Source organism: Calidris pugnax, unplaced genomic scaffold (genome assembly GCF_001431845.1).
Source record: "Calidris pugnax isolate Ruff unplaced genomic scaffold, ASM143184v1 scaffold407, whole genome shotgun sequence".
NCBI classification, from domain to species: domain Eukaryota; kingdom Metazoa; phylum Chordata; class Aves; order Charadriiformes; family Scolopacidae; genus Calidris; species Calidris pugnax.
The window spans coordinates 143,028-155,948 of NW_015091179.1; the positions used below are offsets into that span (position 1 = coordinate 143,028).

At 47.7% G+C, this 12,921-nt stretch overlaps 1 long non-coding RNA gene across 1 annotated transcript; it reads left to right on the top strand.

Moving 5' to 3' along the window:
- The first annotated feature begins 113 nt into the window (after positions 1–113).
- Positions 114–5,722, top strand: LOC106898261. Its single transcript, XR_001413906.1, has 2 exons — positions 114–1,877; positions 4,621–5,722. It is a non-coding gene; the product is annotated as an uncharacterized LOC106898261 (long non-coding RNA).
- The last annotated feature ends 7,199 nt before the right edge of the window (positions 5,723–12,921 follow it).

Here is a 12,921-nt window from a genome sequence, read left to right on the forward strand (position 1 = left end):
CCCCGGCCTTCTCCTCGCGCCCCGCCCTACAGCCAATGGGGGGCGGCCCGAGCGCAGGGGATGCCGGGAAGGGCCCTATAAAAGCCCGGGTGCTATTTACGCCGCGCGGGTTGGGCTGTTGCGCCTGCGCGGTGAGAGCGGGGCCTGCCGCCGGTGGGAGCCCGCGGGGCGGCCCTGGGCCCCTCTCAGGCAGAGAGGGGAACTGTGTGGAGGTGTTCCCCCTGCCCCTGCTTGGCTTTGAGCTGGGTAGACTATGGGGCTCGCTTCGGGTCTAGTAGTGTGTGGCCTGTAGGGGAGCCTTGCTGCTCGGCGCGGCCCCCTGTCCGGGTGTTGCTAGGCCAGGGGGAGGCGGCTGTGGTGGGGGTTGTGGTGTCAGGCTACCCCGTCTGTCTGCAGGCCTTTCAGATGTGCCTGTTGGGGCTGGGAGTTGGTTCCCTGTTTCTTCCAGTCGAGCAGGTAAGCTGTGCTGCTGCCAAAAGCTGAGCAGAACTGGAGGAAGCTGAGGGAGCTGGCAGGGAGCGCAGGAGAGAGCTAGAAGCCTGCTGTGTTTTGCTGTCAGGATCTTCTGAGCATGTCTCTGCTCTGCCTGCTGGGAAGGACTGTCCTCATCTCAGGATGCAGAGCCCCTGTTCTTGATGCGGTGCCTTGTTTGTATGCCACATCATCTTTTGCCTTGTTTCCCTCCTTGCCCACCTGAGAAGGTTGAACAGGTGGAGCCAGCTTTAGGGGGACTCGGACATCACTTTCTGTATGGAGGGGGTTGATGTCAGTCAGCCTCTGCCTGTCTCTCAAACTTCCCTTGTGCAACAGGCACTGTAGCCTTTAGCTGGCATTTGGGGATAGCAAATCTAATCCGGGTTCCCTTGAGGGAAATTGGGTGCTGTGCCAATCCCGGTATGTGATCCTCTTAATAGGTGCCTCTTCCCATCCCCATTCCCTCCTCATTTGACAGCATTTGCATGGACAGCTAACTTTAGACTGACCTTTTTATGTACTACTCTGCTGTCCATAGAGGAAGGAGCTGCTTAACCCCTGTCAGTAAGCCTGTCTCTGGGGCTAGTTTGCTCTGTGGAGTGTTGCAAGGAAGCTGACTTTTAATCAAGCAAACATTTGTTATAAACTGATAAATGTTTTTAATGTGTACAGCTTGGTACTGGTTTTTGACAGACAGTTGGCAGTGTCATGAAGCCCCATGATAGCTTGTCCTGTGGGTTGATGGGTGCGCCTCCACCGCTGACATTACAGGAACATTGAGACAGAAGTTCATTTGTCTGAAGTCAGTAGTGAAATTACCTATGTGGTTTGGACACCAGCATGGTGGGGCTATAACCACAAATCAGATATTCCTAGGTTCTTTTCATAATTCTGTTTTTATTCTTACTGTGTGATAGAGATCCTTGTGGTCTATTACTACTTTCATGGTCCATTGGGAAGTCTGGCCTTTGTTTACACAAGACTGTTGGGTGTTTTGATCGCTCCTTTTCCTAGAACAGTATCTCCTTGCCTAAGGCAGAGAGCTCTTTGGATGGGTCTGTGGCCCCAGGTCCTGCTCTCTCAGGTGAGCTCTGTTCAAGTGGGCATCATGTTAATCAAAGTGCTTTGGGAGCTGCTTTGTTCCAGTTTGGTAAATAGATAGCTTTTAATGGACCAAGAGTTTTCATTTTTGTGAAGATGGTAGCCAACAAGCTTTGCTACCAGCTGTGAGGATCCCCAGTCTGACGCTCTGTAATCACACCCTTTGATGGTGTCTGTAGTGGTAACTTGCCACATTCTGTTATCTTTGTCTCTTATGTGTGTCATGGTTCAAAACAAAGTCTTCATCCTGACTTTCATGGTACAGCAGGACCCCACTAGGTGCCAGCTTCAAGGATGGGAAGGTAAGTAGAGAAATATAACTCTTCTTACATGACATGTGGAGATGTCATTTATGAATTAAAGGAATGTATTCTGAAACAGTTTGGTCATCATTGTCACATGGGTTATATTTTTCACTCAGGCTATACACTTGATTGAAGAGTAAATGTAGTTTTTGTGCTAGGAAACTAGAAGAGCTTACTTCTTATGCCACAGCAGGACATTATTCAGCAAAACTCATTCTGTATCTTACCCGCTCAAATGCTTTCTGTTAGTTAATTGTATCATAATTGGGTTTTATAAGTTTTTTTTCTAGGTACCATTCCCAGTTTCCAGACCTGCTTATCTACGGAATAGGATAGTATGTCGATGTTTTCTTTGTTTTAGAGCTGTAAGATGAGCAGGGTTGAAACATCTGTCTACCCCAGGAAAAGTGTATTTGTATGATGGTGGTGTGTGTTTTTTTTTAAAGAAAAAAAACAAACACAAATCCCCAACAACTTGGCTTTACAAGCTGATTTGGATATTCAGCTCCTCTTAATGTCATAAACTTTCATCTGAACCCAGGCTGCTCAGATTCATAAAGGATGAAAATTAGCAGGTCAAACCCTCTCCAAGCATGTTAGGTGTCTTCCTAGGTTCCTCACATGTGGCCTAATTAAGCAAATGGGAACTCTCCCAATGGTGCCAGTATTAAAAAAAAAAAAAAAGAAAAAACAGCAGAGTCCAAACCAAAAGGAGATCTATTTCTTCCATTTAGGACGTCATTCTTCCTTTCTCCCCAGTCTACAAAGCATTTAGGCCAAGTGCAGGTGTTGATGAAGTCAGTTTTTGACCTGTCTCACAGGTAAAGAAGCCTGAAGGGCAAGTCACCCGTCTCAAGTCCTAGAGGAACTGGCCACCCAGGAAGCCAGTCCTTCAGCATCCTCCTTCCCCGTTGCTGTAGCAATTAACCCACTTGTGGCTCTCCACAGGCGCTGGCTTGCAGATGGGTGTTGTGTTGATCAGTGTTGCTATCGTGATAGCCCTAACGAGGGGGAGAACTCCGGCACTTCTGGGGATTTTCACAGAACAGGGAACTGCCCTTCCTCAGGGAGAGGGAAATCCAAAGCCTCTGATTTGCAGGGAGGGATCAGAAGCTCCAAAAAGTCGCTGGCCTCTAGTCAAATACAGGTTCTTAGCCATGGTTGGAGAAATTAAGCCTGCGAGCCCCTGCTCAATGCAGTTGAAGCATATGAGACTGGCACAGGTTTGCTCGTGGTGTAGGCACCTCCTAGAGGCATTAGTCAGGCTTCCCTGGCCCGGGGAGCAGACAGCTCTGTTGCAGGACTGCTGGAGGAGAAAGCAGCTCTCTGTTCCCGCCAAGAGAAACCCTGGTACAGAAACCATTGAGGTTCAGAGGAACATAGCCATTCCAAGAACAGCTTGGATCTTGAAGCTTATCCCCTGCCTCCCCAGGCACAACAAGCACTCCTTAAAATGTTACAGCGAAGTGATCAGAAATCTTTGTGTCCTGTAATCCCTGTCCAAGTGCAGGATCTTCCCGGTCCCCCCACGTGAAGGTGATTTATTACCTGAACTGAAAGTTTCTCTCACATCCCTGTCCAGGAATGTGTATCCAGAAGTCTGTGCCCCATAGGGACTCTGGCTGGCTCTTGGGCATGACAGCTCCAGACAGCAGTGACTTTCACAAGCTCATCCCTTAATCCTAGTGTGACCCACCTTCTTCCTCTCACAAATAGGGCACAAGCAGCTCCTCATGCAGTTCTAAAAACCTTTCTTCTATTTCCTTATGATTTTCTTTTTGTTGCAAGTCATTCATTTTTCTGCACAATTCTTTTAACTTGTATCTCAGTTGAAAGCTGCTTTGAATTTCAATTCACAATTATTTAGCTTCTTTCACACCAATGTAGCATCTTTGCTTTAAGCTTGTAGATGGCATTCTGTTGGCTTTAAGCGCACAGTAGCTGCTATGGCAAGAAAATGCAATGAAAGTAACTTTACCATGTGGTATGTGCAGAGAGACTTCATTGAATAAAAACCCCTGTCAGAAAAGTCTATAGTTTGACTAGCAGACAGCAAGAAAGTCCAGTGAAGTTCAGTTCATGCTCAAAGACCAAATTTATCCAGAACTTTGAAATTTAAATGGAGCAGAACAGACAAAATTCAGAGATGTTTAGTAAGATCCAGCAATAACTCTACTATAAGGAAATTATGCTTTCTAAAACACTAGAATATAGAGTAGAAAGGGAATAGAAGATTTTAATTGTACAGCAAGACGTTAACTCTTTTGTGCACTTTAAGATAATCAGATTGTTTTCCTCCTGTTTTCTGAATTTAGAACTATTTGGAAGAGCTCTAGTGAATTATACTGAGAGAAAGTGAAATAAAAACCAGTTTCCCTTCCTATTTTTAGAGGGTAAACTGAACAGAATATATTGATGCAACTCGATCCTGAAATAAATTAAATTTTCCCACCCTTTTACTAGTATTTTAAAAATGTGGTTTTCTGTTAAGTGCCCCCCCCCCTTCTGTTTTTTGTTTCAAGAACTGGAAGAAAAGGCCTTAAACTGTCTGCCCCATTCCAGATACAAATCTGCATGAGGCACAAACGTCCAGCACATGCAACGCTCTGCTTGTATCCCAGGCTGGCTTGTCAGCGGGGGGAAGACATCAGGGATGACATCCTACTGAGACTCAATATTCATATGTAATTTCAGCCTGCCTTTAAATGCTTAGTAAATCCACTATTTTTCTTACGTGCAGGAGGGAAGGACTGGCGGATACCCCCTCAGAGTGAAACATGCTGTAGCTGAGCAGCAAGGACAGACCTGCCGGTGACCTACAAGAACCTCCAGTCTCGTCTGAGCAGGACAGTGCCTCTGCTCTGCTCCCTTCCTGCCCTCTGCTGCTGCACTCTGGAGAAGCCAAATCACAGAAGGACCACAGGAGGACACCTGGTGTGTGCTTATACAGCTGGAAGGGGAAAGAAGTCCTGGCCTTGCCCTGCTACTGGATGAAAGGTTTACCCCAAATCAGCTGCAACCGGGCAGGGTGAGAACTGAAGCTTTAGGAGCACTCAGTGCATTTGGATGGGTGGTCCTGTACCGCCAGGGAACTGTCCTGGAGACTCCCCCTACCTACACGCAAAAATGAGAGAAAATGCACAATATACTCCGTTGCTCAAGTCCCCTGCTCCAAGTGACAGATTTCTAGGCTGCTTTTAGTGCCTTCTGCCGGAGGAGGGCGCTGTCAGATCAGCATTGAACTGCTCAGCAAGCGAAGATGCCCACCTGGGAACTGGTTAAACTGAGTGGCCCACTGACTTGCAGGAGGTGGACACTAACCTGAAAAGCACTTACATCTTTTGCTTTAACTGCACGTACGGGGTGTTTTGTGTCCCTGTACGATGAAAACCACACTAACTTGTCTGCTGGGACAGTGGGAGCAGCAGGCCTGAGAAGCTGCTCAGAGGTGGCACATTTGGCAGTGGAGTCTTGCACTTCTTGTTGTTGGGGCAGTGGCCCCCTCCCTTGCACCCAGAGCCCCTGGAAAACTGCAGCCTGTGCAACACCTTCCTGCTAAAGGCTAGAGAGAGAGCACCCTCCTCTGCATCTGAGTGATGCAAGCAGCCCTTTTATCCAGGATACCTGCCGGGCAGTAGAAGCAGGCAACCAAAAAGCTAGGTTAAACTGGTCTGAGGTTGACTCAAGCCAACGTGGACTGGTCTGAAGTGGAATAACAACCTCATCCCTTCTGCTGTTTCTACTGGTACAACTCGTCAGTAGCCTTCCTGCCTCAGCCAGTAGCAGTGTGACAAAGTATGGCTTAATTACAACCCTGAAATAAAGGGAATTTCTTTATTAGATGTTGCTCTACGGCTGCATCAGTCGTTTTCTGTCCAGCTGCTCGTGGCAGAGCTCCAAGTGGGCTGAATCGTGCTGGTTTGGCAGGTATGTGGGGGGGTTGGTGGTGGTTTGAGCGCGCAGCTGGGCAGAATGGGGCTCTGAGTCAGAAGCTCCCGGTGACGTTGCTAAATTCAGTTTGCCACAAAGGTCTTTTTCTACTTCATACTGGAGCTGTCTTTATGCAGTCTTTCTGCCTTCAGAAATATGGCTCGGACCCAATTCTTGCGAGTCATGTGCATTCATTCGTTAGCCGTTGGAAAAAGGCAAGTGAGAAAAAGTGGTGGCTGTGTTACGTGTTTGTGGACTGGTTTCCACCACGTTTGTCTTCTGACAGCACTTAGGTGACAAAGATTGAAAGTCAAGGGAGCCTGTCTTCCTACCCAGGATATTGTGCTTTATTTCTCCAGCCATGGAGATAATCCTTTTGTCAGATGACTTGATTTTAAATTGCAGTGAGACCCTGAACTGATGATTTAGGAGCATATGCTGCCTTTGTTGTAATCCTGATTTTGATGCGTTGCCTTGTGCCCAAGAAAGATGGATTGTTACTTGGCTAAGGCTAAATGAGGAGGTAATACCAAATGCTATGTGAAACAGAATCTCTTTCCAGCCCCAGTCAGTCCTCCAAATCTGGATCATCTTTCCCCAAGGTGCTGGTGCTAGAAATCAGCAGCCTTTCCTCCACCTCAATGGACCCACCAGTGTCAGCTTAGTGCTAATGGTTCTGAGCTGGTCTGAATTCATGGTAAATCTTGCCTGTCTTGTACAGCAGTGACTGACTCACATCAGCTCACTTGATCACTTATTCCTGGAAAATAACACTCAAATTTGCCAGAGAACTGTCCCTGACACACTGGAATGTTTGTGAATTCAAAGCTTTTGCAGCTCAGAATGGCAATTTCTGCAAGTTTTCCTCTAAAATTGTTCATATTGAAATGTGGGGATTGTACAGAGTCTCGCTAGACTCTTCAATTGACTCTTCAATTTGAAATTGATCACTCGGACCAACAGGAGCCTTTGTTCCAGGCAACTTTTCTCAGATTAATGTACAGTCACATAAAAACCTCCCTAAGAAAAAGCAAGGCATAAACCTGGGACTTAATCTCTCCATTTCATGCTAAGGTTTTTTTTTTTAAGAATATTTTAGCTTGAGTAACTCAGGAAAGGGCCATATGTATCTGGAAAAAAATGTCTTTACCCAGTGATGGACTTAATGCAATCCTTTTATGTTCTTTGGGGTTTTTTTTTGGTTTTGGTTTTTTTTTGTTTTGGTTTGTTTTTTTTTGGATAAGAGGCAAAAGGTGCAGGAGCAAATACTGCAGAGACATAAGACTTCCCTTCTCATGTGGAAGGAGCAAAGGTTTCATAGTTAAACAGGGAAAAAGGCTTGCTTTTAGGCTTCTGAGTTTTAGCACAAGTCTCTGTGGGACTGGCCCTCCCCAGCCTCTGCAGAATGTTGCATTTCTTCACAAGAACAGGGCTTTTGCTGGTACTGGAGTGAACAGAGAAAAACATAGGGGATGTGCTTGGGGCAAGGGGGAGCAAACTGGATGTCACGTGTGGATGGCTCTGAGTTAACTACTGCCTCTGTGTACCTCTGTCATTTCAATATGCTTAATAAGGCCATATCCCAGGGCTGAAGACCCTCCTGCCCTCTCAAAACTTCAGAGGGACTCTATAAGGTTAGCTCAGACATGGCTAAGCTGATCCCTAAATGGCAACAAGGATCAGTTACATCTCAGAACTGCCTCATAAACGTCTAAAATCTTGGGAAATTGATTTACCTGCAAAAGCCAGGACAAAATACGCAAAGTTAAGCCAAAATATCATTTTGTTATTTGGAGATTCACCTCAACTCAATTTCTGACTTCACAGATGAGAGTAGCAGTTTCTAAAAAATAGCCTGGTCAGAAGAGCTGCCAATTTTCAGCAGAAAATGTGCTTTAGCAGTTTACATGCTTTCTGCTCAATTGGTCCCTTATGCCTAGGCTGTTTTGCACTCAAGTGTCACAAAATACTTGTGACAACCCATTACACATTTGTCCACCACTGCTCCTCTCTCTTTCCTCTGAACTGTATCTCAGTCCTTACCCTTTTCCAGCTTTTTCTATTGAGACTGCAACAAAACCCAGCGATTCTGAGCTGTGACCTGCACCCCAGTTAGATTTTTTTTTCCAGCGGTCACCAAAATGGGTGAAAGTCTCTCCATTCCGTGACCTGCACCCCAGGTAGATTTTTTTCCAGCAGTCACCAAAATGGGTGAAAGTCTCTCCATTTTCCTTAGATATCTGTGCCTGAGTTAGTTGTCTAGATTCCTAATGTAGAAAGGCAGAGATGAAACTGAGGCATGGTTTGCCTTAGCCTAAAATAGGAATAGGCCTGGAGGGACCTTTGTGACTGAGCTGGAACCAGCGCAGCTGCACCTTAACCTACATCCATGATCTACCTAAAACTAATTGAGTTGACGCCAGTCCCAGCTCATGCAGCTAGATGGCAAGTAGCTCGTTCAAGTCTCACTGTTGTTACCGGTCTCATCCCTAAAGAGCGCAGGTATCTTGTATGGAGGTCTCCAGTTTAGAAATACACACTGGTTGCAGTGGGAAGGGACCTCTGGAGGCTCTTTCCAACCCCCCTGCTCCAGCAGGGCCACCTGGAGCTGATATTCCAGGACCATGTCCAGGTGGCTTTTGAAGATCTCCAAGGATGAAGACTCCACAATTTTCCTGGGCAACCTGTGCCAGCGCTTGGACATTCTCACAGTAAAAACCTGTGTGTTGACGTTCAGAAGGAACCTCTTGTGTTTCAATTTGTGCCCATTGCCCCTTGTCCTGTCACTGGGTATCACTGACAATAACCTGGCTCCGTCCTGTTAGCACCCTCCCTTTACATATTTATATACATTGGTAAGATCTCCCTGAGCCTTCTCAAGTCTTAACAGTCCCAGCTCTTTCAGCCTCTCCTCATAGGAGAGATGCTCCAGTCCCTTAATGACTTTAGTGGCCCTTTGCTCGCAAAGTATTTTTTCAAGACAGTTTTTTCGCAGGAAGGAGATGAAAATCTTAAAACAAAAATATTTTTCAACTTTAAATTTGGAGTTGTCATTGTAATGTAATTCTTTACACAGCTGCCAGAGAGGTTTTTAAAAGCACTTTTTACACGTCATTAAAAACAGGAGTACGACATGGCTATAAGAAATTCATTTTCTGGTTTTGAAGCTAGCAATTAAGGCTGGGACAAATGTTCATGCTTGTTGTTCCTTCTGCAGTCGCTCTTGTAAAACTAAAGAACCACCATTGACATGAAAGCTCTGTTGGTGTCATTACCGCTGGGCTGCTTTGCTTTGTGGAACGTCAGCTCCTCTCTGGTTAGACTGCAGTTGTGTAAGGCTCTTAAAATCCTGTTGAAATCCCTGCAGCCTGTTAGGGGATCCCTCATTAGAAATGCTGGATGACAGGCTGAAGTGTCACTCGCTGTAGAGAATGAGGTTGTTGACAAGACCGCATTAAACCCAGCGCAGTTTGCAAGCGCAGTTTGCAAGCCCGAGAGACAGAGCGTAGCGTGTTTGTGCTTCCCTTCTTGTTTCTGTCTGGATGGAAAACGGAAAAACACTCTCTGGGTAAAATCTCTCATGTTTTCAGCAAGAAAAAAATCTAAACTTAATTTAGACTTCATGTACAAGAGAGGAGGCTGGGAAAAAAGACAGAAAAGCCTAGTTAGTAGATGTGTATTCCTCTGTAGCTCAAAGACAATGTCACATCATCCTCAGGATGAAGAAGGAAGTACACGATCACTGCTAAGATGATGAAAGTTGAAGGCATACCCCAGGAGGAGAAATTAAGAGATTATTTCAGTGTGTCCCTATAAAATAAGTTTTCCACCAGGCAAAGTTGTGTATAGCCCTGTTCTTCATATGTATGTGATACACTGCGGTAGGAGGTACCAATATTCACAGCCCAGGTAAAGGGAGATACTGCCCTCTGGATTGAACACAAACATCTGTGAGAAGCATCACTACTGATTTGAGCAGAACAGAGATCCTTTCTGAGCACTGGCCCCTGCCTGCCATCACGGGAGGAATTTGACCAGACCTGTTTGGTCATGAGTCAAAGTTGCGCACTCTAGTTCCAAACTACTGGAACTATTGAGATTTAAACTGAGATTTTTTATCTCAGTTTAAGATGATTTTTCAGGGGAGCTCAAGATGAATAATGCATCCCTCCAGACTCGTTAAGTGATTCTTTTATTCACAGAAAATCAAAGTGATGTACAAATGTGATTGCTGGCCTTGGGGAGGGGAGTCTGGATGTCTGCTTATCATTCACAGTAGCTACCAGAGGTGATGTGACATCTGAAAGGAAGAAATGAAAGCTCCATCACAATTTGTTAAATAAAAACCATCTTAGTATCTCGCTAAATAATTGATAATCAGAGGTGCAGAATTCTAATCTGCTGTTCAGTGCTTCAATAGCAAAAGGAAGAGCTCATAGGCTACAACCTTCAGAAGTTTTTCTTCCATAACTTCATGAAAATTTGCTTGTAGTATCCATGGAAATTCCCCATGACAGAAGTCAGGATTAAGACAAAGGGCCTAGCAAAATACCTGGAGGAATCTGTCTAATTCTATGCATCTCTCTTCTAAAATATTGTCAAAATGGAATAGGTGTAGAAAAGGGGAATGGAGAGTGATTTCTAAGAACACAGATTATTCTTTTTTGTAGTTTATCCCAGCAAAATGAAAGGATAATGAGATGTTCACCCCTAAAATAATAAAACGCACCAGAGACTGAAATCAATATACACACAAGAAGAGATAGGTACACACTTGTTCTAAATAAAAGTGCATTGGGAACCTTCTACTGACCCCCATCTCTCCAAAGGAAGCGTTTGGAAATGTTGTCGAGAGCCTGATGGGTGGGATCACGCAAGGCCAGCCTGCCCACATCTGCTCCTGCTCACAGCCTGCCTCCGTTTCTGTCTGCCACTAAGACAGAATTTAAATGAGAATGGGCTGATCTTTGTACCCCATCAGAGACCCGTGTGGCCCAGCACGGCCCAAACAAGTCTGCTGAGACCTAGTGTCCACCATACCGGCCACCCAGGACCCCCAATGGAGATGTGCCCCGGTTGGCTGACACCATCAGAGGGTGCGCGATGTGGCAGAGCAGGCGAGGACAACCAGGGGGCTCGACAGAGAGCTCATGTTTTACATCCTTCCTCCTCGTCTCCATGTACTGTTTCTCAGTGAAGGCATGAAGCTGTTAAATGAGACCCAAATTTTAGCGTTTGCTGCTGTAATGGGAAAAGGTTCATGTTAAATGTGTGCTGAGTTAAATAACTGCAAAGCTGGAGGAAAGAGAAGTGTCCGATGGCCAGAGCTGGCAGTTAAAGAGCTTTTGAGTTGTGTTCCTCTTCCTGCCAGTGATTCACAGCATGGCTCCAGGCGAGACACGTAACCAAGCTGAAATATTTTCTTCCAGCTGCAAAAGAGCTGTAACGCCAAATATGAGGAGGGCCTCTGAGGTTTAACTAATTCCAGTTTACAGAAAGCCTCGAGATCCTCACTAGGAAGCTGCTGGAAAAAAGGCAAGTATTACAGTTTTTCAAGCTACTGTTCGTAAATGAGCTCTTTGGCTTCACACGGGTGAAAAGCAGCGCCTGGAACTGCTGCTGCAAACGGCCCCGACGGAGGGGGGTGGGATGTATGGGAAACGGATGTGAAACCACAGCGGGAGAAACGGCAGCGAACTCCACACTCTGCTGCCGCTTATCGCTGTGTCTAGAGGTGCTTCGGTTGTTGGAGGTGGTTTGGTTACTGGGTGTACCAGAGAGGGCAAACTTCCCCTGCTCTTAGCAGGGTTGAAGAGGCTGGAGAAAGCTTGGTGTGGAGAGAGGTGTGAAAGTTGCTTTTATACAGAGGGAAGAAAAGGAGGATGGGAATTATGTCTGGGTCCTGCTAGCGCGTCTCTCTGGAAGGAGGAGCAGGAGGTGGGGAAGGCTGCTTGCTCCTCTCGGGTACTGTGCTGGGTTCCCATTCCTTGAAAAGGAACAGGGACGTGAGGAGTTGTCTAAGAATTGGCAAAGCACTGGTGCTGTGTGCTCCGTGCGGGAGCTGCAGGACAGGGCACGCTGCCCAGGGTGTCCTGTGGTAGGAGCGGGCTGTGATGCTGCTGCCTTGTGATAGAAGTTGTCCGACGACATCAGAGATGAGGGTGGTGAGAGGTGTACAAGATGGTGGCGCTCCTGACCAGCTCCTGCGCTGGCCAAAGCTTTTTGGGTCTTCAGCAACTAGTTAATGTGGTTCCTCTCCGGGTGCTAAAGCCCAGCTGATGGAAAGGAAAGGGGTCAGCCTCCTGGGGGGTGCCCCACGCCTGCACCGGGCTGAGGGAGGGACACACGAGCTGAGAACATCTGTCCCAAGCCCCCCAACACTTGAATGGAACAAACATGTAACTCTTTCTTAGCTCTCCTGGTGCTCCCCCTTGTTGGCTACTGCCATCCGTGTCCACTGAGCTGCCTGGCTGGTTTTCCTTCCAGCTGGGCAGTGTTGGAAAGCCCGGACGCTGTCAGAAGTTACGGGACAGCGGGAACCGGGGAGTCCAAATCCTTCTCTGGGTTTGCTGTGAAGGGTCTGGCACTGAAAGAGCAGCCCCGACCGCTGCCCGGCCCGGCCAGGCCTTGTGCTCAGGGCCGTGATGTGGGGCCGGTGCCTTCTCCAGCACCGAGGCACCCGTGTGTCCAGCGCCTGAGGGACCGAGAGCATTGACCGGCAGCTCCGGCTGTGAGGGAGCCGGAAGCTCAGGGATCATCCAGCCAGAACACATCCTCATCGTTCACCCTTCACGTCCCGCCGTACCTTGGACCGGGTGGTGAGGGGAGAGCCGGCCTTGCCGCAGGGGCTGGGGGAGTCAGCTGGGCCTGCAGGCCCTGCGCCCCCAGCCCTCCTGCTCCATGCGGTGAGCGCCTCCCGGGCCGCGTGTGCCCTGGGAAGGGCCAGGAGGTGGTCGAGAGCGGCCCCGGGCCCCGCCGCACCGACCGGGAGGGCCCCGGGCCCAGCCCGGCCGCCCGGGGGCGCTCTCCCCGGCGGGGCGCTCCCGCTTCCGCTGTCCCCGCAGGGCCAGCTCCGCCCCTTCGCCGGAAGCCACGCCCCCTTCCCCGCCTC